Source organism: Balaenoptera physalus, assembly GCF_965194825.1.
Source record: "Balaenoptera physalus genome assembly, chromosome: 12".
NCBI lineage: Eukaryota > Metazoa > Chordata > Mammalia > Artiodactyla > Balaenopteridae > Balaenoptera > Balaenoptera physalus.
Window position 1 is genome coordinate 49,894,103 of NC_138897.1, and position 26,919 is coordinate 49,921,021.

The 26,919-nt window shown below is 39.7% G+C and overlaps 1 pseudogene across 1 annotated transcript; it reads right to left on the reverse strand.

Moving 5' to 3' along the window:
* Positions 1-7,992: 7,992 nt before the first annotated feature.
* Positions 7,993-15,546, reverse strand: LOC309640308 (gamma-secretase subunit APH-1B pseudogene; annotated as a pseudogene). The gene is made up of 2 exons: positions 15,477-15,546; positions 7,993-8,538 (listed from the first exon to the last, which is right to left on the reverse strand). The product of its transcript is annotated as a gamma-secretase subunit APH-1B pseudogene (transcript).
* Positions 15,547-26,919: the final 11,373 nt, after the last annotated feature.

Sequence of the window (26,919 nt, forward strand, 5' to 3'; positions counted from 1 at the left end):
AGAGGCTAGAATCCCCGGTGATTCCAGCGCAATAGGGAGAAGACATCCAGTTAGTACCGCTCTGTTGCCAACACTAGGGGGCGCCGTTGTCATTGAAGGGGTGCCCCTCACACTGACTTCAATAACCTTGGAGTTGTACAATGGGGAGGCTCTGTTTTCAGCAGGATATTGGAGGAAGTGAACTCCTGAATGAGACACCCGTGTCTAGGTAAGAGATGGTTATATGTCAGGCATTTGTAAGTCGAAAACGACCTTACAAACTTTTATTTATATGTTATAAAGTTCTCCATATATTAGAAAAGTATAAATTTAATAAACCAGGAGATACAGTAGGATTATATGGCTTCATGCTTTTTCATAGACCAAGTTGTGTGACCTCAACTGATAATTTCTCTCCAGAAGTGCATTTCGAACGCATCCTTCCGACAGCATTGTGGATGAATGCAGAGAAAGCTAAGAATGAATACAGGCAGGATAATTAGGAAGTGATTGAAACAATGCAGGTAAGAGATGTTCAGAGCCCGATCTTGGGCAGGAGATTGAGAACACTTAGGCTGTAAAATTGGACAGGCTTGAGAAATCTGACATGAAGGCAAGGAGGGAGAATAGCAAAGGGTGCTCAGTGGGTCCTGATTGACTAAGCAGGTGCCAGTGAACGCTGATGAAGGAACAGTTTTGGGGGAACGACGGTGAGTTCACTATTAGACACATTGAGTTAGATGCACCCGGGGAATATACGTATGGAAAGATCCAGCAAGCCTGGATCAATGGGGAGTCCAGTGTTGGAGATAGTGATCCAGGTGTCACCAGCCTGCAAGTGACAAGTAAACCAGGAGAATGCAAGGAACTGGTGCTAAGAGCTTATAGAGGACACACGTCCAGGAAAGAATCTTGAGGATCAACAGCATTTAATGGTCAGAGAGAGGAGAGGTCCTAGCAAGAGTTTATATTCTGGAAAATCAAAGGGTGTATCTTTAACTGGGTTTACAAAGCACCTAAACCAACCTATCTGCTCCCTGGCTACTTAATACTGTTCAATGATGATTGTTAAGAACACGTACCATGAACATAAAATAGGTGGCTCCTTCCTCCTTTAAACTCTTACTGAAATATATCATGTAATAATTTGCAAAGAATTTAACATTGATTAAAACAGGGTTAAATAAACAGTCTTTGGTGATCTTTTATTTTTTATTTTTATTTATTTATTTATTTATTTATTTTTGGCTGTGTTGGGTCTTCGTTTCTGTGTGAGGGCTTTCTCTAGTTGCGGCAAGCGGGGGCCACTCTTCATCGCGGTGCGCGGGCCTCTCACTATCGTGGCCTCTCTTGTTGTGGAGCACAGTCTCCAGACGCGCAGGCTCAGTAGTTGTGGCTCACAGGCCTAGTTGCTCCACGGCATGTGGGATCTTCCCAGACCAGGGCTCGAACCCGTGTCCCCTGCATTAGCAGGCAGATTCTCAACCACTGCGCCACCAGGGAAGCCCTTTGGTGATCTTTTAGAGGAGACTTTTACAGGTTATAAATATGTGCGTTGACTTGAAAATTTTTATTACAGAACAATAAACTTATTTCTGCCAATTTCATATTGGTTTGGTTAGCCCTAATAACATCGTTAAAGTTTTCATATTTTAACACTGTCAGTAATGATTATGTCATCATTTTCTAATTGGAAAATACATCTTAGGTTTTTTTAGGAAGAAATTAGAAGCAAATATGAAAAATATTAACAATGACTGTGTGATGGTAGAAGTATATTGTTGTTATAATACATATTGAAACTTCAAAAGATTAAATAGTTTAAAAAAACTGTTTATTTTCCATACTTTCCAGCTGCAGCCTGCAGTGAGAACATGTGATTACAAAGTTCTTTTTATACATGTTGAGTGTGCCAGGATTTAAAATCTGACCTCACGATTTATTATGTAAGTCATTTTTTATGTAAAAGGCTACATTCATAAATAGAAAAGTCATTCTACAGTTTTATTTTCTAGTTTTATATTTTTAACTATAATAAAGAAGTATCAGTATTTCATTAGTGACTGAAGACCTGCCCTCATTTCTGTTTCAACATGTGTGATTCTAAGAGATTTCAGTAGAGCTATGGTTTTAATCAAGTTCTGATTCCTTCCACTCTAATAGCCATTGACACCACCATTACAGGCACCACTGCTGCCAGCTGAAATGAAGGCATTGCAGCCAGAGGAAAACCATCCTGTAAGCAGCCATTGCAGGCCTGTGCCCACAGACTAACTGGAGGCCGGCTGATGAGAGGTCCACAGTAACGGTTTTGTCAAGTTCTTCTCAAGGCAGCCTCTAGAGGGCAGAGAAATCACAAGCCCGTGAGCAGTTCTGTGCAGCTACCCAGTATTCTGCACCCCTTCTTTAACAATGTTATGTGGTGTGCTTTTTAAATTTCATTTCAAATTGATTTGTTTTCGTAATATATTTGACCAAATTTCAAAGTTATGAGAGAATATTCTTGTTCCCCAGAAACAACCAATACTACCCAACATCACCAATTCCTTATATGTCTTTTCAGAGACAGTGGGGTGTGTGTGTGTGTGTGTGTGTGTGTGTGTGTGTGTATCACCCTATCTTCTCCCTTATTTTTATACAAATGGTAGCAGCCATACACCTTATTCCATGTCTTGCTTTTTTCACTTAATATTGCCTTGGGTAAAATTCAATGTAAGGATATAGAGAGCTTTCTTGTTTATGGTTGCAAATTCTAGCTATGGGTGTGCCATAATTTTCCAACTAATAGTTCAGTGAAGGGCATTTAGTTGTTTCTGCAGTACTACTGAGCATTGGACATGCATAATTTCATTTACACATTGAGTACATCTGTAGCTTAAAAACAGGGAATTGCTTCACACAATTATGGGGGCTGGCAAGTCTGGTATCTGTAAGGTAGGCTAGCAGGCTGGAAACTCAGGCAACAGGTGATGTTGTAGTCTTGAGTCTGAGCTTCGTAGAGCAGGCCAGCAGGCTGGGAACTCAGAAAGGATTTTTTTGTTTTTTAATTTATATGGTTAATTCATTCATACCTTCGCTTTGAATTCAGCCAACGAATATTTAATATGTTCCATGCTCTGCACTAGGCATAGGGTACATAATGTGAGCAAACACCATTCTTGAGGTGTTTTCACATGCTTGTGACAAATCTGTCACATTTCTGGCAGTCGCCATATTTTCCCTGCCAGAACCAAGAAGACACTTGCTTCCTCTCTCTTCATCCTCCCCCAGATTGTTTCCCACTGCCCTGCTCCTGCCTGCCAACCTGTTTTGAATGGCTTAGGTGTATCTGTCCCCCTCCACCCCCAAAACACACACACAGACACACACACACATACTTTCATAGATGGGCAGAGCTGCTGGCCAGAATCTCTGCCCAGGCTCTTCTGCAAGCAGGAACACAGTCTGCGTAGATCTGAGCTTGTTGTAAGTCCTCTTCTTCTTCTCCATCTCTATCTGATACCCAGTGGTTGAGGCCCACAGATTTCCCCCTGTGATCTCCATGAGGAGAGACCCAAGTGGGCCTCCTGAGAAGTGTCTGAAATGCTGGGGAAGCTGGAGGTCCACCTTGGGCTCTCTTTTTCCCCCTGGGGAAACCATAGACCAAGGGGCGGACCTCTTGGTGCAGTGCTGTGCTGGCCTAGGGGAGGGGCAACAAGCTCCAAGTGAAACTTCTCTTACCCGTCAAATGTGGTCCTTCTCCATCTCTGTGGTCCAGGGTGAGGCTTAAGCCTCAACTCCTTTCTCCACCCCGGGTTCTGGGATTTTCACAATGGTGTCTCCTCTCTGGATAGCTGCTAGCTGGTCTTCCTTTGAGGGGGCTGAAGTCAGGAATGACCTATGGTGCCATCTTCATGACGTCACCCTCCAGAATGGATTTCTATTTCACAATATTGGAGCAGAACTCCTTTTATTCTTTCTCTCTCTCTCTTTTTTTTTTTTTTTTGCTCTTAAGGTCTTCAACTGATTGGATTGGCTGCACCCACATCACTGAGGGTCATCTCCTTTACTCCTTTAAAGTCAACCAATTGTAGTTGTTAATCATGTCTATAAAATCCTTCACAGCAACATCTAGACTAGTGTTTGATCAGACAAATGGGCACCATAGCCTAACCAAGTTAACACAAAACATTTAACCGTCATATCTAGTTGCTCTCCACAGAGGCTGTACCGATTTACTCTCTTACCTAGAACATTTGAGAAGGGCATGCCCAAGGTAGCATTAGAGGATAGTTATCAAAGCGTTTTGAAAGAGGTTCCTGTTTGCCTCTGTAAACCATCTTATACTATTACACTAGTAATAGCAATAACTCCACTTGAATTATCTCTTACAATGTTTTGGAGGCTGTTCTTAATTTTGCTGGGGAAGGTGGGGAAAATGATATTGAACTGGATTTTTAAAAAATTCTCCTTTAATCTTTAAATTCCCTCTGTAAACAAAGTCTTTCCGAAGAAAATCTCTCTCTCCCCCTAGGACACTGCTTCCTCTGCAGGCTTCTCAAAAAGAGTGCTGAGAATCATCCTTGCTCTTGTGTGTCTCTTCCAGGTCATTTCATCTCCTCCCCAAAGCACCCACTCTTGAATCTCAAGTCACCAGGCTTTTCAACCCCTTCTCTTCATTGCTGGTATTCTCCACCAACTCCCAGATCACATTCCTTCGTTTCTCTCTCTCTTTTTTCTTTTAGTTCCTGGATCACTGTTATTCTCTTCAACTCTATTTCTGTTCCAATGATTGTCTATTTGAGTATCTACACAGGTGAAGCTTTCACATTCTGCTCTGGTTGAACTGGATTTTTAAGGATGAGTAAAGATCTAGGCAAACAAGGTGCGAAAGGGCTAAAATTAAGGTTTTGTGAATAGGGAACTACAGAGTGAGATTCAAATTAAGTTGGGGCAAGATCATGGCCATATATAATTTTCTTTCTTTCCTCCCTCCCTCCCTCCCTTCCTTCCTTTCTTCCTTCCTTCCTTTCAACTGAAGTATAATCGACATACCTTATGTTAGTTTGGGGTGTACAACATAATGATTTGGCATTTGTATACATTGCAAAATAATTTATTTAGACTCTAGTGAGTATATGATGAAAGTCATGAATATTTTAATTGTAGGAGTAACAGGCTAAAATTTGTGTATGTAAAGATAACTTGGATTGTAATGTAGAAGATCAGTTGGAGAGAATTGTTGCCAGGGATTCTACCAGGCTAAAGAGGTGTGTCTCTTGGTGTCATATTATTTCTTAGGTGATATTTTTGTTCATTGTGCCACATCCTGGATTTCGGAGGCCAAGGTAAATATATCCTGATTGGCAATGTCACCCCGTCACCCGGGCTAGAGTTGGGCTCACTGGTGAAACATCTCCAGGGTACCCAAAAGAAGTTAGGTACTTGGGATACCATAGCCTTATTGGTCCTGTCCTTTAAGCTGAGTAGGACAAGGGGGGGATTTTACTTTAATTTCTCTGAAGATGGATGGGAGTAGAAAAATGTAATTTAGTGGATAAGTGTGTAATTTTGGAGCCAGGAAACCTGGGGTCGAATCTAAGGTCTGTTTTGCAATTGGTTATGTGATCTAGAGAGGCCACTTAATCCCTAAATGCCCTTTTCCTTACATAAAATGTAGCAATGAAAATAAAAATAGTACCTTTGCCACAGAATTATCATCCAAAGTACACATAGGGCAGTGCCTAGCACATACTAAATCTTAATAAATGTTAGCTATTATTGTATTTGTTTATATTACTTTGTAGCAAGCTAACTCTTTGGGAAAAGTCCTTTATTTAGTGTTTCAAACTCCCATTTGCAAAGCAGGGGTAAAGAAATAATCTTAGTAGGTTAGAGACATATAGAATATAATGTTGCAATTAAATAATCATAAAATCACATTTATATTAGCTTTGTTGCTTTTTAACTTTATCATATGGAGTAAGGGTATTACTTGATAAAATATTTTTTTGTGTCAATATGTGTGTTGTGTGTGTGTGTGTACTGGATCACCATGTAAAATGTATTTTTACTCTAGCTCACAATAAAAATATTTTTAACAGTTTGAAAAGAAGCAGTGAGGCTAGAGCCCTGAGGCACTGTCAAGACCTGAGACCCCCAAATGTTGCAATTGTTCTACCCTAGGAAGAGGAAAATTCAAAACACCTAAGCTTCTACCATGTTCCTGTAGGACCTTCCTGGGATCCTTGGTCGGTAAGAGAATGCAAAGGGGAGATCCTTAGCTTATTTACTGTCTGCCCTTCTAGACACGCCTGGATTCCCAAGATCCAGCAGAGGTCCAAGTTGCACTATTAAACAAAACAAAAACAAAAACAGAAGCACAAAATGAAAAAAAGCCCTATATAATATATCCTTCACTCTAGTCAGTGTTTGCCTCTTTTCTTCTGGGTCCCTGGGAAGCCTGAGAACTTCCTGAAAGGGTGGTCAACCTCCTGGTATATAAATGGGTGGGAAGTAGCACCAGGCTACTGTGAAAAGGCACCAGAAACCTGCTATCTATTGAATATCTATTGAGAACTATTGAGAAGTTCAATGCCACCAGGAGGCATGTGGCATGGTAGAAATTCCATACCATAATAAAGTGTGAATAATGGATAAGACTTTCTAGAAAATTGTCTTGTGGCCCAAAAATAATGTAGGAGGCTGAGAAGAAAATTTCCATTCTCTCCTTTTAGCACTTTGACCCTTTCTTCTGCTGCATGCCCCTGTTTTTTCAACTTTGCCATATAAAGATGGAATAAAAGATTTGGGGGAAGAGTATAAAAATTAAGAATTTAAATAAATAAGTCTAATAGATATTATGACAATAAATAAAAATTTAAAATAGATTTAAAAGCTGAAAGCCTAACAGGTAAAAGATAAAAGGTAGAACTAGAAAGATAAATTTTAAGATGAAAGCACAGCCTGTGAGATTATAAAGTTAAAAAAGTAAGGCAACCAAAGTTAAGAACAGGAAAAAAGAAAAGAAATACAGGACAAGAATTTTTTTTTTTATCATAGTAAGTCAGTGCAATTTATTACTGTAGTTAGAAGCACAGCCTACCATGTTCTCATAATACAGAGTACTAGTGAAGTACGAGAAAACAGTTCACAGAGATGATAGCCCTTTAGCCTTTTGTGACTTTAGAACTTAAAAATACAAAGGCCAACTAGACTTCTATTTGACATTCAGATAGTTACTTGCTCAACACAAACTGAGTTAGGAGATAGCTAAACATCTCATTCTTATTTACTTATGGTGTTCTCAGAAAGTTCCTATTTGGACATGGATAGTTCTCAACTGGCTGCACATCGGAGTTTTATCTAAGAAGCTTTAAAAAATTACCAAATGCCCAGACCAATTAAATCTGGAGGGTGGAGCCCAGAACATTAGTCTTTTTTTTTTTTTTAAATAAATTTATTTTATTTATTTATTGTTGGCTGTGTTGAGTCTTCATTTCTGTGCATGGACTTTCTCTAGTTGCGGAAAGCGGGGGCTACTCTTCGTTGCAATGCGCAGGCTTCTCATTGCAGTGGCTTCTCTTGTTGCAGAGCACGGGCTCTAGGCATGCAGGCTTCAGTAGTTGTGGCTCGTGGGCTCTAGAGCGCAGGCTCAGTAGTTGTGGCACACAGGCTTAGTTGCTCCGTGGCATGTGGGATCTTCCCGGACCAGGGCTCGAACCCGTGTCCCCTGCATTGGCAGGCGGATTCTTAACCACTGCGCCACCAGGGAAGCCCCAGAACATTAGTCTTTATGTTTTCCCAGGTGATTCCAACTTGCAGCCAGGCTGCACACCACTGATGTATCCCTTTCAGAAAGCCGTTGCATGAAAGCCATATCGTATCTAGATAGTACTGTTTATTCTAAATTTCACCAGGAAAATGGACTTTCAGAAGAAGACCCAGCTGCGCTTCTACTAAAGGCGCAGCTTCCTGTTTCAGAAGCGCTGTCCTTGGAGGTTATCTGGAGCGCTGCTTGAAGAGGAGGGAGCCCTAGTCTTGGCAGAGGAGGCAGACTTTCAGGCTCCGGCAGAAACGAAGAATGTCCAGACACCCATGAGCACCAGGATGATGTATGCAGACACCAGCTTTAATCCACAACGAGGATTTATGAAGCTCAGGGCTGACACCAGCAGACAGGGGAGAAGAACTACAAGGAGGGCGGACCACTTTGTCTTCTCACAGGCATCCAAACACACAGTGCCCCAGAACACGTGCAGCAATATGATCACCAGCGTCATGAAAGCTGAATTTAGGAAGCACTGGGGAGGGTCTCCATGAATGCCCACCGCGCCCGGCCCCAAAGAGTCAGACAGGGTATTTACAAAGGAAAATACTCCACTCATGATTCCAAAGCTCAAACCAGAAACATAAGCCATTAATCCCACAGAGGGTGCTGTCCCACCTGGGTTTATACTCTTCAAGCCCACACGGGCTTTAAAAAAAAAAAAAGTTTATAATATGCAAAACGGCACATTTCTTGGATAAGTACTGAGACTAACTCTCCAAAGATGAGCAGATATTTCTGTATTGGTCCATCTTAGGACAAGAGTTTTTCATTGGTAAGATTTTGTGTGTTTTTTTTTAATTAAAACATTTTCTAGAGTTGTTTTATTCCTTGCAAACTAACCATTTTAAAACAAAAGCTTTAATTGTGTGTGTGTGTGTGTGTGTGTGTACATGCGTGTGAGTGTATAAAACAAAAGAAAGACACGGGGGATGAGCTCTACCAGCTCCCTCCTCTGGCTTCTGGCTGAAGTCAGAGTTACTCCTTCCGACAAAGCCCAGACACAAGTGGGGACATCTCACTCTGATTCAGTTTCTGAGGAAACCCCGAAAAGGTGCAACACATTTACAAACCACTGCTCAGATATGGAAGCAAACGTAGGCTTCTCAAATATTCAATCACGGACTTAACGGAAAGTGGGCAGGGGGACACACTCATGTCAGCTCACTGATTTCAGTCCTTTTCAATTCAAATAGTCTCTTTCAACTCCATCTTCAAATTTCTTCTTCTCTCCCCATCTCCAAGATGGCATCTATGGGGTTGGGTTGGGGGAGCTTTAAGGGTTCTCATGGTGACAAGGAATTGAGGGACTTCTTATCCACATAGGAGAGGAACAGTCCTTCTGAGCCCTCTCTGGTTCCTGCTCTGGGGTTTGGTGTCCTCTGAAGGGTTAGTGGCTGGTGATACCTGGTGGTGTTTGGTACTGTGATGGTGTCCATAGCCAAAACCCACCATTTGCCCATCAGTTTTGAAATGCTTGACATCTCTCTATCCCGGGCCTCAGAAAGGCCACTGGTCATCTCAGTGTTTCTTTGCGACTTCCTAGGGCACACACTAGTGTCTGGAGGCACTGCACCCCCCACTCAGGCATGGGCAACCAGGCGTGGTATTTCAGCTTCATCTACCTGTTCTCTTCCTGTCACATATGATACAACCTCTTCTTGGAGGTTCTCAGCTTTCCCAGGTTCTGTATGGTGAAGGAAGCAACTAGCTCCAAGTTTCCCTCATATTTGTCTAGATACATCTACTTCTTTGTTCCCTCTGGAATTTGGTCTGGAGCAAGTTGCCAGAACACATATATCATTTGCTCCCCTTTTCTCCTTTCCCTTTCCACCTTCTCTGGGAATGAAAAGTATAGTCTTTAACCTTCCTTTTCCCATGGCAGGGATCCCCCTTACAGCGTAGCCTTGCTTCTCCCTATCCCTGGCTTAATGGTAAAGTCGGCCAAGTTTGAATCTTGATGTACTAACTGAAGCTTAAAGAATTTAGAAAACCATTTCTCTTCCAATAAACCTTATCTTAGTAATCTCTTGCTAGGGACTCAAAAAAAGGTACTTTGGTCATCAAAAGCCCAACATCTAGCTCTATCTTCTGGGAAGCCATTGGTTATGAGGGTCCACAGGGAGGTTAGAACTGATCTCCCCCATAAGCAGTGCCTTCCCACAGGCAGGAATGGAGAGGAGCAGAGTGGAAGGTCACACCCACCCTCCTGGCCATTCACCTCTATCTAGGAGGATTCTGCCTGTACAGCTGTCCTCTCCTGACTTGGAAGTTAGGGTTGCCTCTCAGTGGTTTTGCAAGGCTGATTCTACAAGCATCACCCTTCCAGCTCTGTGGAGGCCACGGGGTTAGGTGCAGTACGATGCTGGTTCCCACAGGGATATATGGAGATGTGAATGTGAGGCAACTTCCGAACAGTTTGAAATAGTTCCTTGAGATTTCTGATGTGGGCTAATCATAAGACATTAAGTCAACACAGCATCTTTTCACTACTTCTTTCTTACAAATAGGTCCTGTCTTATTTCCATCTAGGTCAGAGTTTCTCAGTCTCAGCACTATTAACATTTTAGGTCAGATGGTTCTTTTCTGTGAGGGGCTGTCCTGTGCGTTGTAAGATATTAAGCAGCGTCTCTGGCCTCTATCCACTGTTTGCCAATATCAGTTCTTACTAGTTGTGACGACCAGGAATGTCTGCAGACATTGCTGAATGTGCCCTGGGGAAGCAAAGCAGCCCTGTTGAGAAAGATTAATTTAAACCTTGGTGTTATTTTGATGTTGTTGTGATGTTTTAATTGTGTGCTTTTAAAAAATGTAGAAATATTTTACTTATTTCTGATTCCTGAAGTAGTAAAACTCATCATAAAATATTTTCCACATAAGTTTTAACATTCTGACAGTTTCATCCATGCGTGGCTTTTCCCCCCAGTTTGTACCCATACAAATGTTTAAATAATTTTCTTTATAAAAATGGCATTTGCCATTCTGTTTTGAATTTTTCTTTTTTATTTAGTAATACTTGTGTTTCTTATTTTTGACTTGTCTGTTCATATCCTTTGACTTTTTTATGTTGAGGTGTTATATGTTTCTTATTAACTTGTAAAATATATGTGTGTGTGACTAAAGAATATCAACTTTTGTTTGTTATGTATGTTTCAAATGTTTCCCAGAATTTAATTTATGTTTTTCTCATATACATAAATTTTAATTTTAATATAATCAAATTCATTGATATTTTCCTTATTGTTTTAACTTTTTTGGGGACATGTTTAGGAAAACCTTTCTGATCCCAAGATTCTAAAAATATTCACCTATATTTTCCTCTCTCTCCATTTTAGTGTGTTTAAATTTTTTTGATTATTATTTTATTCTCCTTTAAATTTTTCTTCATTTCTGTAAATTTTTTGTCTTCTGTTTCTTCTAGCTCATTTTTTATTAAATTAAGGTAATTAATTTATTTATTAAATTATTTTACATCTCTGAGCTTTTGCAGTTTCTGCTTTGTAGTGTTTCTTCATAGAGGCACTTCTCTAAGTTTAAAAATTCATGTTAAATGTTTGGTCACAAATTTCAAGTGCTTCATAGTCATAGTTTTCTGACAAGTGCACTCATCTATTATTGTTTTGTTGTTGTTTTTCACAATTTTTTTCCTGTATTAGCTTTGTGTCAATGCTGTGCCCATCCTTCACCCAATAAAAATGGGCTATTTTAGGGCTTCCCTGGTGGCGCAGTGGTTAAAAATCCGCCTGCCAACGCAGGGAACACGCGTTCGAGCCCTGGTCCGGGAGGATGCCACATGCCGCAGAGCAACCGAGCCTGTGCGCCACAACTACTGAGCCTGCGCTCTAGAGCCCATGAGCCACAACTACTGAAGCCCGCGCACCTAGAGCTCGTGCTCCACAAAAGGAGAAGCCACCGCAATGAGAAGCCCGTGCACCACAAGGAAGAGTAGCCTCTGCTTGCTGCAACTAGAGAAAGTCCGCGTGCAGCAACGAAGACCCAACGCAGCCAAAAATAAATAAATAAATAAATTAAATTTATTACAAAACAAACAAAACAAAACAAAAAAAGGTTTATTTTATGACCCATCAGTAAATGATTTGAGTTTTCCTAGAAAAGAAGTTCCTGGGGGTAGAGATTGGGCAGAAAGATCAGGCTAGTTGAAGGACTTTTTTGCAACCTCAGAGAGAGTCCACCTCCTGTAGAGGGGGCCTGTGTGCCCCCATTTGCTGTGCAGCCCTACCCCCTTTCCTTCTTTGGACAAGACATGGTTCAGGGAGACTCGGCTGCCCCCTTACCCCATCCTCCCCCTTTCTCAACCCATTTCCTCCGCTTGTTGATGCAAACAAGGGACATGGGCTTTTGCCTCTAAGAGGGGCTCCCCATTTTCAAGAAATGTGTTTTTGCTACGCCCTGTAGCATTCTCCATGCTCTCTTCCCCAACACAGGCATGAGTTCTGACTGATCTCTGCTGATTTTGGCAGATCTTATATGTTTTAGAGTCTGCATAGTATATCTGACTCCTGGTTTTGCTGAAAATAGAGTTTGTGGAATTTTATTCATTCTCCTTTTTGCTTTTATGTGACTTCCACAAAGTGAACAGGGAAAAATCCTAACTTAGGTAGCTATGTTTATCCTGGAAGTCCTGAGTTTAGTTTCTGGCAATTTTAAAAAGCTGTTGTTCAGTCTAGTAGTTGTTAGTACTACTTCCAGATTTTGGAGGAAGCAGTATGTCATCTGCAAATAAAGATAATTTTTTTTAATCAGAATGTTTTTTTTGGAGTATAGTTGCTTTACAATGTTGTGTTAGTTTCTGCTGTACTGCAAAAAACTTTTGTCACTGCCTCTTCAATGTTTATAGCACTTAATTCTTTTCCTTGGTCTGTTGTTTGGCCAAAACATTTTGGAAAATATTGAGCACCACTGGTGATAATTTCCTTCTTTTTCTTATTCCTCACTATAAAAAGAATGCCTTGGGATTTCACCATTAAGTGCATGTTATGTACTAGATGCTTTGTTAGCTTCATGTTTGACCTTATTCTGCGTTCCAGCTCTCTCCCCTCCACACCCATGACAGAGGCACTCATCCATCATGACGCTCGTTCCTGCTGAGCCTGATGGGACTTCATGTGTGCCATCCTTGTTCTAAACAATAAAGCATTTGCATTTCATTTGAAGTAGGTCACCTGACTAAGACAAGGTTCATGATTCTAGAAGAAATAACAGTTGGCGAGAAGACTATTACAGCCAATCCCAACATGTATTTTCTTCTTCATCAGCGTAGAGTTGGTATCATGACAGTAGACAAAATCACACTGGGCAGTGATTTTTATAAAGAGAGAAGTAAGTATTAAAGCTTGGGAGAAAATAAGTAAGCATGAGTTGTGCCAACCTAAAGACTAGCATTTATCTCCAGCAAATATTGGGGCATCTATGCCCAGAGGTTTCTTAGAAGCCCTCCCTCCTTGCCCTTCTGCCTCAGTTCCTGATGCCTACCTCCCATGGCGGGCTATGTCCTCTGTCAGTCCTGTAGGTCTGACCTCTCGCCTGCCTGAGCACACGCTCTGTTACCTGGCAGCTTCGACTGCCACCCCTGAGACTAGCTGGTGATCAGTCGTCATCATCATTATTATTCTTGGCACAATATCAGAATGGACCTAGAGGGAAATTGTCCTCAAAAGAGATAACACATTCGTTATTTTCTTTCATCTCCCGTTTATGCTGATTTAGCGGTAGGAACACATATTTGTTGTTTAAATGTTTTATTTTGGTAAGTGTACATTTGCTCATGTAATATGGATCTGGAAATGAGTCTGGAAATAACTTCTGAAGCTATCTGATCTCTAACCCTTTGATTTCCATGGGAGACTACTGTTAAATCAACTAGCACATAAGCTCATGGACCTATTTTTACCAACTCTGATGGCTTATTAAAAGCAAGAGCATGATGTTTTAAGCCTCAGTCAAAACAGAGAAAATAAGTTTTAGGTTGTTTTCACTGTTTTTGGAGGAGGTCATTGAGAGGACATGACCGTCGGTTGACCTACAAGCTGGACCTGGGCAATCAGAGGCCCCTCACCCCCTCCCCATCTTTGGAATGAATGTTCAGCCCACTGTTCCCACAGGGGTAGCTGTTCCAAGGGCACAGATGTGAGAGAGGAAGGTGTTGTTGAGACCATGTGGATGGTATACAGCACAGAACCCCATTAAGCCCGCTACATAAACCTCTAAGATTCTGGTGGGCAGTTGTGGAGATCTACTCATCTTGCAGTGCCCAAGACAAGCCACATCAGTAAGTTCCCTTGCTTATGAAACCTGCCACCTGCCAGTCTGGATGGTCTGTCTCTCCTTGCCCTCTGTGTACGGAGGCCAGTTTGCAAGCCAACACTTGTCAGGTGCAGAAAACGATGCTTTTAGGCTTCTTGTGCCTCAAACTCTTGGCATGCTTAGAAATTCTCAATCTCATCACCGTGAGGGAGTGAAAAAGAAAGCTGATTGCAAATCTAAGTATGTGGTGCCTTTTGCCGTGCGCAGTATCCATAGTATTATATATAATTCAGGAGCACTGTTTGAGTGCTTTGGAGGTTAATAGAGAAAGGCACTTCCAAAATGATTCTATGTCTGAGCTTTCCTCATGAGGGTCGCATGTCTATAATATTAACTCATTCACTCTGCTACAACCTAATAAGGATGAATTGTTTAGTTATTAAGAATATTAATTGAGTTACAACATGGTGCTGAGCGTATGATCTCATCCCATGCTTGGTGTACTGATAGAGCACAATATCCAGCCTTATGTGTCTGTAGTGGGGACCTTTCAATCAAGTGTCAGTATTCAGGGATATTACAAGATTCAGTATATTAATAGCTCATAGAAAAGATTGAACACGAGGCATGTACTAAAATGGATAGATGCTGCTTCAACTCCTCTAATTCTTTTGGAAGTTCACTTTACCAATTGTATTTCTTAGAACTGAATGGATCTCTTCTGGTAGCACATTAATGTTGGATGTCATTGTGGATGTGTGATGACTTGCGGTACCTCCAAGGAATCGCTCTCAACGGCAGAGAGCTCAAGGAGATGCTCTGGAAGCAGCTCAGTTTCCGCCATCCCCTCCGCGCATTTATTGGGGATGGGGCAGTTATCTCTCCTATGTTGCCTAAGAGCCTAGGTTCATGGTGTCTCTCTACTTCCTCTCCTTCCCCAGTGGTAACCCCTCTCTGACCCTGTTTATGGCAGTGCAGCCCATAGGGTCAGATCAGGTGCAGAGCTAATCATTATGTTACTGTGAGGAAATTCTAGGGTATGAACTAGGTGGCTGAGGTTAATTACAAGCTGAGTATCTCATTACTCAGTTCAACAATGGTACTGAGCATAAAACATTCTTTCAGGCATTCTCTGTAATCACTCTCATTACTAGTCCCAAAGCCAATTTCTAGACCATTTTGATTGTTTTACCCAGTTCTGAATTCTCTCTGAGACCCCTAGATTCCTGGAGACTTGGGACCTTTTGAACTCTGGGTCCCAGGTCTGCCCCTTCAGCCTCCTAGTTGACTGGTGGTTAAGAGAGCCGTGAGTTAACAGTGGTAACTGGTTAGTTAGCCATACTTTTGATGAAACATTTTCAGAAGCTTCTGTCTGAATTCCTCTCTCTCTCCGTGTCTTGTATTATTCCCACCCCCTTTCACTCACAGCACTGATGAGTTGAATGAGCGTTGAAATTGGAACCAGAAGACTTGAGGTTGGGTCCTAGGTTTGCCATTTACTAGCAGTTGTGCCTGGGAAATTTCTTTAAGTCTCTGAGCGTCAGTTTTCTCATTGACAAAATGGAGAAACTTTTGCCTTTCTTACTTTACAGGGCTGTTGTGAGGTCAGATTAGCATAATGAAGGCCACCGTCATGTGTAGTTTGATATTTCACCATAGGAGGCTGTGATTCCATTAAAAAGACAGTTCTAAACATGACAGGGATTTGACTAAGAAATGAAACACTACTGAGAGTCAAGTGAATTGACTATGATTAATGGTTCCTATATCTGAGTGACTTAGAATTAGTGGGGTCAGAAAAACAGTATTTTTATAAGAGCGCCATAGGATTTCCAGATAAAACACGCAATGCATGGCACATGGGACATCCTTATACTAAAAAGTTGGTCATTGTTTATCTGAATCTCAATTTAACTGGGGATCTTGTATTTTACTTGCTAAAGCTGGTGATGCTACACGGGTAATTCTCATGAGCGAGCTGCTTTTGAAACTACTGACCCACATCCTGCGTAGGGCTTGATTGAAAACGAGGGAAATGAGCTGACTGCTGTATGGAGGATTTCAGATGCTCCCGGGAGAAGACCATGGTCTTTTCTCATGAGAATAAAAAATCCTGCCTCACCACCTCCTCTAGGCTTGACATTTTATTCTTAGAATTGTGTACATTGCAAATGTAACTATCCGAGGGAAGGGGAGAAACTTCAGGTAAGTATCCATTATTTACATTTTACTGTAGTTGAACAACCTAAAAATAATTTTTGAGAGTAAGTGAAGAATATGAGGCCCTGAATCTCTCTGGAAAGGGGAGGATGGTGGCCTGATTTTAGTCCCAGAGCCGGGATGTGGGAAAGACTAAAGACACACATTGCCTAATCCCCAGGCCTGCCCTGGATCTGACTTGTTCTCAGTTACAGTGAAGCCCAGCCTCGTAGGTGGCCTGTGTGACCTCTCTCCGTTCAGGCGGAAGGCAAGTGGCAGGAATGGCCTTGGGGGAGCAGTAACTCAAGCATTGTAGTACCAGTGGGAAGATCCTGACAGCGGACAGAAAAACAGCTCGGGTTTTCTTCTTGCTCTAGTTCAGTGTTGTCCAATAGAACTTTCTGCAATGAGGAAAATGTTCTGCACTGTCCGTTACTGTAGGCACAAGCCACAGGTCACTACTGAACACCAGAAATGTTGCTAGTGTCACCTAAGAACTGGATTTGAAATTTTATTTAATTAAAATTAAAATAGTTGTAGGTGGCTAGTGGCTACCATATTGGACATGTGGTTTATGGGTCAATATCAGTCTACATTAGAGTCACTCCTTGGCCGGCAACTTGTGGGCTGTGTAGACACAGTTTGCACAGTTAGAAAAACAAACTAACCTGATTTAGTTGCCAACATTTAATAATTAGAACATTTCCAATGAAAAACTTAATTTCTGGCTTCTTTGGAAAATATCAGGATATCTGAAAACACCAAGCCAACAGTCCTTTAAGGCACCAATTAACTTGAGCTTATCAGCGTTATTTTGTTTTGCTTTGTTTTATTTTACACCCCACCTGTTTTCCTCTTTTATTTTATCTGCCTGGCTGCCACAGGAATTTGATTTGGGGATCCCTGTTTGAGAAACAACACTTCAGTTTCACTTTTATGAAAACGAGTTAATTAAACGCCTAATTTTGAGGTGCCTTTTACAAATATCAATTAGAAGCTGCCTCTCTCAGACTGACTAAAAAAGGGGCCCACGTACAGGAAAGCAGTAGCTTCAAGCTCCGTCAGAGCAGGATTGCAAGCTGGATTCATCATGTTCTAAGTGGACAACTTTGTGACAGTCCTTTTGCCTCTCAGAAACTCAGTTTCTCCCTCTATAACATGAAGCCAATAATGGTAGCTACCTCATAGTGTTGTTATGAGGATTTTCTGCAGTGAGGTGTATAAAGCACTTAATATCCATGATCAGTAATAAGCTTAAAATTTAGAAAGTAACATTTTCATTTGAGTTATAATTTTTATACTTAGATAACATCAATTTTGGAAGAAACTGGTGAGAACTAAACAGTGCTTGGAAAAAAATGCACTTTTTTGTTAATAAATGAAAAAATACAGTGCTGCAGCCTACACAGAGGAAATAAAATGTTCTTTTCATATGTTTCCTGGGTTAAACTCATTGTCATAATCTAATATATCCCACAAGAAAATAACTGCATTTTGAGCCTGTCAAGATAAAATTGGCTTATTAACACACTTTTCCTTGCTTAGTGGCATTGTTAATTTGGAATTTGAAAGGAACCAAAAAATAGAAAAAGAAATCAAATTCAGGTGGATTTCAACATCACCAAAAGCCCTTAAACATGGGACAATGAATATAAATGTGAGCACAACAAAGGAATTTAGGAAGGAAGAAGTGAAAATGGTCTTGCTGAAAGATACTATGTGAGGAAAGCAAAAGGAAAGAACATGTATCAATAGAAGAGCAAAAAACAATGACAACCACAAACTTTTGCAGAAATCCAGTGGTAAATAAGAAAAAGACTGTATGTTTTAGACTAGTGTCTACACCATCAGGAGAAGCAATGGCCAGCAGAACTTTTCAAACTTTTAAGGTTACTGATGTTTGGAAAGTGGCAGGAATCTAAACTTAAGTGACTATAATCCTCTTAGGATATTTGGTTATTAAAAATTACTTAGGAAACAAACATTTGAGCATGAGCTGAATGCAGGGTGGTGGGAACAACCAGTCAGGGCTCTGCTGTCAAGGAGTTACCATCAAGTTGGGAGAGGTAGGAGAGAACAGAGGCTAGTATATGGGAGATAGATGAGGGGCATTGCATAGTCTTTACTTTTTAATAATCCCATGTCTTTCATTTTGAAATGGGGTTTGAAAGATGAATAGATGAATAAGAGCTTACCAGGTGGACAATGGGAGAAAGTGATCCCAAGCATAGGGACCAGCATGTTCAAAGGCTCAGAGACTTAAAATACTGAATAAAACATGGAGAAAATTTTATTCTCCATAATATGGTGCACAGAGAAGGTTGGTGGGATGGCTTACATTACTAGCAAAATCGTGTGTAAGGATTTTGGGATTTTGGAAAGGAGAGGGGACCATGAAGGGAAAACTGAGCATGATGTTGAAATTGTGTGGTATGTGATGTAGTTTTTCCTCTGTGCTACCCCCAATCTAGTAATCCTAGTAGGCTTAAGAGATGCTTGATGTTTGGGAATTATTTGTGGATACCAGTCTTGGGAAAGAGCCAATGTCATGGGACCAGGGGCAAGAGGGCAGACACAAAGAACCACCAAGACCACTGCTGATGTTATGTCATTCTTGTACAAATGTTACAAAGAAACCTCTTTGGGACTGGGTGGTGGCTTTGTGCAAAAATGAGGCATTTGCAGCCCCACAGCAGGTGCACAGCTTTGAGGGAAAATTGCCAATGTATTGCAGTTCCCACTCATCTCCCTGGCTGCACACCCTTCTGCAGTGCACAGCCTGCTCAACCCTATGTGGCAACCCCATCATGAGAAAGTATGCATGGGGAAGGATTTTTGACCGTCACAGGTCATGGAAGTGGTGTTTAGGCCAAGATCACCTAATCCCTAAGGGATTCGGAGATTATATCACATGTGCATGTGTACAATTTGTTCAGGGAACTCTGAGCAGATCAGTATTTTTGGAAACTATGTTTTTAAAGGAGTGTATTTGTTTCTTGGGGCTGCCGTGACACGTTACCAAACCTGGATGGTTTAAAAAAACAAAAATTAATTCTGTCACAGTTCTGGAGGCCAGAAATCCAGAAGTCTGAAATCAAGGTATCAGCAGGGTTGGTTTCCCCCGTGTCTCTAAGGGAGTTTTCATTCCATGTCTCTCTCCTGGCTCTGGTGGGTACGGGCAATCCTTGGCGATCCTCAGCTTATAGACGCCATTCAATCTGTGCCTCTGTCTTCACATCATCTGTTCCTCTGTTATAAGGACACTTATCATTGGATTTAGGGCTACGCCTATTACATTTCCAAAGACCTTTTAGCACATTAGGTCACAATCACAAGTCCTGGGTGGACTTATCTTTTGGGGGCCACCATTCAACACACTACAAGGGGAGTCATGGGAAGCCATTAGGCCAGCAAACAGGCAGGAATCTCCCATCTGATATTGTGTGATCACCGCATTGCTTATTCATACAGTAAGTCCCCTACATATGAACGAGTACCTTTCCGAGAGCACATTCGTTAAGTCCAATTTGTTCGTTAAGTCCAGCAAAGTTAGCCTAGGTACCCAACTAACACAATCAGCTATGTAGTACTGTCTGTAATAGGTTTATAATACTTTTCACACAAATAATACATAAAAACAAACACAAAAAATAAAGAAAACATTTTTAATCTTACAGTACAGTACCTTGAAAAGTGCAGTAGTACAGTACAACAGCTGACATACAGGGGCACGTTTGCATCTTTGAAAGTTCTCAACTAGAAGGTTCATATGTAGGGGACTTACTGTATCAGCTTATGTCTCACTGATATTAAAATATTTGTCACTTACTTGATGTTTATTTCAGCCTAGACAGTCTTTCTTCATTTTATACTGTGTGGCTTGGTTTTACCCTGACAAGGCAATTGTTTCAATCAGAAAAACATAGTTTACATTTTTGCATTTCTTATTTCTGAAAGATGAAAACTCTCTGAGTTGTTGCTGGGTAGTCTGAGTTTAAACCTAAATTTTCTATTTGCCTAGATCTTGTTTTAAATTGTTGGTATCCTAGAGATATCATTTCCCTACTTATTAGTCTTTGTGGATTGATTTCCATTGAAGTATTAAAACTTTCCCACAATTGATGAATTCTCTTTGGCCCTCTGTGTTTCAGAATACTCATAGTCACATGAGCATTCTGAAACACAGAGGCCCATGGGTTTTAAAATTGGAATAAAGAAAAGGCTCTTTTTCTGAAATGGGTTTAATCGCAAAACATAATAAATTCCTCTCTCATGGAATTAAAGAACGTTAGAGGCAAAAGGTGCTTGTAGATTAATCTAATCTAGCTCACACATTTTACAGACAAAGAAACTGATGCAAGAGAGCTTGGCTTGTCAAAGATCACACAGCCAGAGGGTGAAAGAGAACCCATTTACTTTTACTGCTTACATTTGTAACAGTTGTGAAAACTGAATGCATAGGTAGATGCTCTAATGAAATGAAAACTAATTTGAAACAGGCATTTCTATTTCATAAGGATGCATCTAGAATAACCCACCTGGTCTCATGTTGTTTCAGTCACTTAATTCCAAAACCTGAAGGTGGTCTCTCTCCTATATTACGTCACTATTTTGCATCTTTCTAATTAAATATATCAGTTGAATTAATGAATGCTTTGCTTTTTTGACATTATTTTCTTTCCTTCTGACAATATCTTCCAGTATCTTCTGTTGAACTCCCCTTTATTTGTCCTAGCTTCCATCAGCTCTTTATTTTCTCCTAAAATCTACCTAATCTTTTACTATTTTTCCTTCCATGGAATAAATGGGAAGGTCAGAGGCCGGGGGTAGGGGGAAACAAGGAGGAAAGATGGAAGGGAATAAACGGAGGGAGAGAGAAATCAGATTCTTCCTAACTTTCTACTTCTTCTGTTTTCAGATGTCAATATTCTTACAATGTTATGAATTTAAAAAATGAAACTAAATGTCCACCAACAAGAAAGTTGTTAACTAAGTGGTTCTCAAATTTTGGTCTGTATTAGAATCTCCTCTGAACACTCTTAAAAATATGGATGTTTGAGCCAAACACTAGATCTTCTGAATCTAAATATGTATAGGTTTGGACACTGGCAGCAGGACAATCGCCAAACTTCACAGGTGATCCTGATGTAAACTGCAATTTGTTGATTAATACATTAAATTACTTCATGATACAGTCATGCAGAAGAATACTAGGCAGCCATCAAAAAAGATAATGTAGATCTATATGAATTGACAGTGATAAATGTCCATAATATGTGAGTGAAAAGGTCAGGTTAAAGAATAATACGTTTAAGATGATTTCATTTATTTTTGTAATATATATCATACGTGTAATATTTGCAATATATAGTATATTATGTAATATGTATGTATATAAGTATAATATCTAAAAAATATAGAGCCAGTGTTCTATGGTGGTATTAAGAGACTTCTACTCTTTGTTCAATATATTTCTGTTTTCAAATTTTTATAATGAGTCTATTATGGTCCATGGATAGTTGGGGGAGAATATCAAAATAAGAAACTGCCTAGAAGCTCCTGTCCTTAAATGACAATGTCAGGGAGCCTTCTGCAAAGGATTAAGTTACTTAATACCATTTAAATAATTTACTACTGTGAAAAATGTTTTATTCATCTCTTTCCCGGCTTACCCTTTTCAAATATTCTAAATCACGGATAGCACATGTTTAACTTATCCTGTAAATTAACCCTTTCATCTAGAACAGGGAAGAATACAAAATTCTCTGCCCATCTTACTCATTGTGGTAAAAGCAAAAACTCTTAATGAGGTCAGTTGATCAGCTTCTATGAGTGAGAAAACAATAAAATGGTCGTCTTTCAAGGCAGATACACTGGGTCACAGGCACTAGTGAAGTATTTTACCATGTACTAACACTATAGTCTCTTGGAACATGAGTGAATATTTTATTGAAGAGGGAGAAATAGATTCTGTTTTCCTAGGTGGCATTGAATGTTTAAAAAATTTTTTTAATAAATCAATTGATCATTTCTCATAGATAGATAGAGGTACAGTTAATCATTTTGGGTGCCTGAGTAAAAAGTTTAGGAAAAGTTGACTTACATATTTTTATTTGCAAAGTAAATAGCTTCCCAGACACTTTCCTGTGTTGCCACTCCTATGAAGAGAGAAAAAGTATGGACTAGTAGTGCTTATTTATGTTTCTCTGTGCTGTTTCCTCCTGCCTTTTATCCATTTCCCCTACACACACCAGGGCCACATGAATAAATGTCTGTTCAAGATGGAAGTTCATAAATAAGCGACTCTCGCAATTTACTCATGTCACATGGTTAGTATTTCTCACGGAGCAGTCAGTGAGCGCCTCTTACTGAATTAGTACAGTTCTCAGAGTTACCTTTATGGTACTGCTGTTGTTTCTGATTTGTTCTGTTTAAGCACTTTCAGCTCAGGGATATTAAGCCAAAGACAGGCTTGAGTATATTGTTATTGGTTATTAACATTAATATTTTCTAAAAAACATTAAAGTCAATTATAGGAATATGGAAATATGGAGGTTTCTTAAAAGTTATATAAGGTTCCTGATAGTAAATGTTTCATGTATATGATATATATAATAATATAATAGATGTATAGTATGGATGTATATATACACATACAACACATTTATACACACCATATGTATGTATATTTATTCCCTCTGTGAATAGTGTTACATTTTTCTTTTACAGGGTATGAAACTTAATAATATCTAATACTTATTGAGCACTTACTATGTTCTAGGTATGTTGTCTCATTTAACCATCATAAATAACTGTCTAAATATAATTTTCAAGAAGCTAAAGACATGATTATCATTCCAATATAGTATGAACACATGCTAAAAGATTTATTAGCTCATTAATGAGAGAGTCAGCAAGATAATAAAGCTGTTCAAGGAGTATTTTGAAGAACTAGGTATTTATAGGCATTTAAGAGGAATGTTAGAATAAGATTGATCAATAGGGCAATTTAAAAACCAAAAAAACCTTTGGGGCCATCTTTTCTACCCAACAGAAATTACTTGTGGTTCTGCTGTACCTACCTTCAAGTTAGCACTTATCTCCAAAGAGTCTAAGATCTTTTTTTTGGTTTGTTTGTTTACAATGACAGATAATTTATTATTTAACAAAAACTGAGGCATAAGGACTCAAGTAAAGAAATTAACAGAAAATATTTTACAAGGGACCTTGAAGACAGAGCCCAACCAAAACAAAATTAATGCTTTACCATATACTACAATAGGGATTGAAAAAACAAATTTTTCCATTCCACAAGGAGTCTAAGATCTTAATTCATGTAAAAATCATGCAAAAAGGGCTGTGCAAAAATCAAACAAAGGAATGTTACCGTAGATAATGAAATAATCCGTGAGTGGGCTGATTAAGCAGTGCCCCAGTATGACACTGAAAGCACATGCTGAACCCTTTGCCTTACAGACAAGTTTTAGATAATATCTTTTAACACACCCCGTTGTGTAAGTACTTTTATTATCCTCATTAATTTGGTAGAGTTAAGAAGATAAATCAGATTCAAATATGCTAAATCACATCTAATTTATAAGGCAGTAAAACAATCTGTTTGTTTTTTGGTTTTTTCTTTTGATTGCGTTGGGTCTTCGCTGCTGCACTCGGGCTTTCTCTAGTTGCAGCGAGTGGGGGCTACTCTTTGTTGCAGTGCACAGGCTTCTTCTTGCAGTGGCTTCTCTTGCTGCAGAGCATGGGCTCTGGGCACGGGCTTCAGTAGTTGTAGCGCTTGGGCTCAGTAGTTGTGGCACCTGTGCTTAGTTGCTCTGCAGCATGTGGGATCTTCCTGGACCAGGGTTCAAACCCGTGTCCCCTGCATTGGCAGGTGGCTTATTAACCACTGTGCCACCAGGGAAGCCCACAATCTGAGTCTGAGCAGGTCCGCTCTATTCTATATTCCCATCAATAAATTGAGAATAGCTATAGTCATAGAGTTTCATATTTATTATTTAGCTTTTGTCTTGTTTGAGTGATTTTGCATTGTTGTATCTGTGAGTTTTTTTAACAGAATTGCTTAAACAATGTCATTTATTTATTTATTTATTCATTCATTCATTCATTCATTTATTCATTCATTCATTTATTTATTTATTTATTTGCTGTGCCGCACAGCATGCGGGATCTTAGTTCCCTGACCAGGGATGGAACCTGTGCTCCCTGCAGCAGAAGCCTGGAGTTTTAACCACTGGACCGCCAGGGAAGTCCCTATCTGTGATTTTTAAATGACAGGCCATGCCAAATTCTTTTGGTGGTTAAACAGAATATTAATATAGAGTTATAGCTGTAAAGATTTAACTTTGTATGCCTATGTACATTTCTCTAAATATCTCTTTCAAATTGTAAATTAATTACAAATCATGGGGCTCTTTTCACTTCGCCAAAACCCTGGGTCACTTAGCCCAGTTGATTATTTAATGTATTGTATAAATGAGGTCGATATGGATTGCTTGACTTTAACATGAACAAACTCTTCAATGACCATTGCCTGTATCCCTAAACCGATTGGTTAATTCACAAATATGTATTAGTGGTGAGAAGAGAGCAAAAGCCTACGTATAATGTTTTCTAAAGATGCAACCCATTATCACTCTTAGAAAAACAAATCCAGATACCTGACTTTATCAGATTTTATATATTTGGGATAAGGCATGTCAAAAACTGTACTAAGGATGGATACAGGCCATTTTTGATATGAAAAAGCTCTCTTATGTCCCTTTATAAAAGATCTTGGTTATGCTTACGCACTTCTATGATTCCTATATATCTTAAAGTCCTCAGGGTTCTTCAGATTATTAATTAATTATAAAATTATTATTGATGATGACTATTATTTGTATTTGATGTTCTGATTTACCATTTACTGCAAAACTTGTAGGACTAGATTTTCACATTCAGTTTTCGTTGTCATTAATGTTGTTTTTGTTGAAAATAGAGAAATCAAAGAAGGATTAAAGTCCCAGGCCTGGGTACATGATTTATTATGACAGAAAAGTTTGATAGTTAGTTGTCCTGAATCATAAAGCACTGATTCTGAACTCTCAGAAGAGTATTTAAATCTCTTAACCCTGCTGATACACAAAAAAGCCAGTGCAAATTAGTTGCTCAGAGCTCTACATATTTCTCCATATGGATTCTTAGACATTTGCGGAACATACCTGAGTCAGGTCTGTCCTCAAATACATTTATTTGGCTCTTGTCTAATTCTATTTATATCACACAGCTTCCCCAGGTGTCCTCAGAGCTCTAGTTATTTAGACTCCCTCTTTTCTTAATACTGGCGTGATCTCCGACCTCAAATATGGCGAAAATCAGCATTCCTCCTACACCGCTGAAGACTTTCTAGGGGCTTATGCTTTTCAAAGTCAGGTTCTGTCCCAGTTTGTGGTTTAGGATGAAATTTGTTTTTTATGTCTGTCCAACTGTAACTCTTCTTTACTCTCAGGCCTATCAGGAAGCAGGAAGCAGAGCTCCCGCTCCTTTAATCTCTCCCACCCACTCTATCCAGTAGCATAAGCACGTTTTTCTGAAGGATTGGGGTAACACAGAACTGTGTGTACAGAGCCCATTCTTCAATTCTGTGTCGTCCTCGTCTTCTTTCTGCTCCAGGCTCAGTTACCCAGCCTTTTCTGGGCCCCTGTATCTCCTCAAATTCTTCACTTCTCCCCACTTTCTACCCATTCCTGGGTTCCCTCGCCCTCTCCATTATTCTTAGTTTGTTATGAAAACAATTTTTTCTTTTGCTTTAAATCCTTTTTCTTTCTTTATTGCTTTTCCAACCCCCTTTTCTTCAGCCAGGATGACCTACCAAGAGGCTTTGCTAAACAAGAGTTTTCTGCCTAAATTCTGCCACCAGCTAGTTTTTAAATAATTAAAAAAAAAATATATATATATATTCACACACATATATAGTTACAAAAATTTCAACAATAAATATATACATTTATAAATAAATTTATAAATTTATTTGTAAATTTATAAATAAAAATAAAAGAATAAATAAATAAAAATTAAAAATAAAATACATAAAAATAAAAATAAAATAAATAAAAATAAAAAGAATGCAGAGAAAGTATGATTTCCTTTTACCCCATACTTCAAAGACCCCTATTCTTATATGATTCTCTTTCCCAAAGGCCCCTCATGGCAGATTTTTGGGTGCTTAAGTATGTGTATAACCCCACTTTTCAAAAAATAGAGCGCTGTGTATCTTCCATTTTCTCCTCCAGATCTACTCTCTACTTTCGTTCTCTGATCAGAGCTCCGTAATGGATTTATCCCTGGACTCCCTCACCTCTGGCTTCATGTTGGAAGATCTAAGTGGGAGAAGAGAGAGGTGGGCCTTGGCCTGGCTTCCTAAGGTCATCCTGGTGTCTCTCTCCAACTACCCTCTCCTTCCAGTTCTGGTAACTGGGCCTTTCCTTCACCTCTTCAGGCCTATTTGTGGTTACTATGCCTTTGTAGTACTACCTCTAGAGGTTTCTCCACAACCCACCCAGAACTTATAAACAGTTTCCTTTGAAAACTCCTTAGATATTCAGTTTGAGTGTTGCCTCCTAGAATCCTAAAGATGTAAATGGGAGCACCAAATGCACAATTTTCTGGAGCTT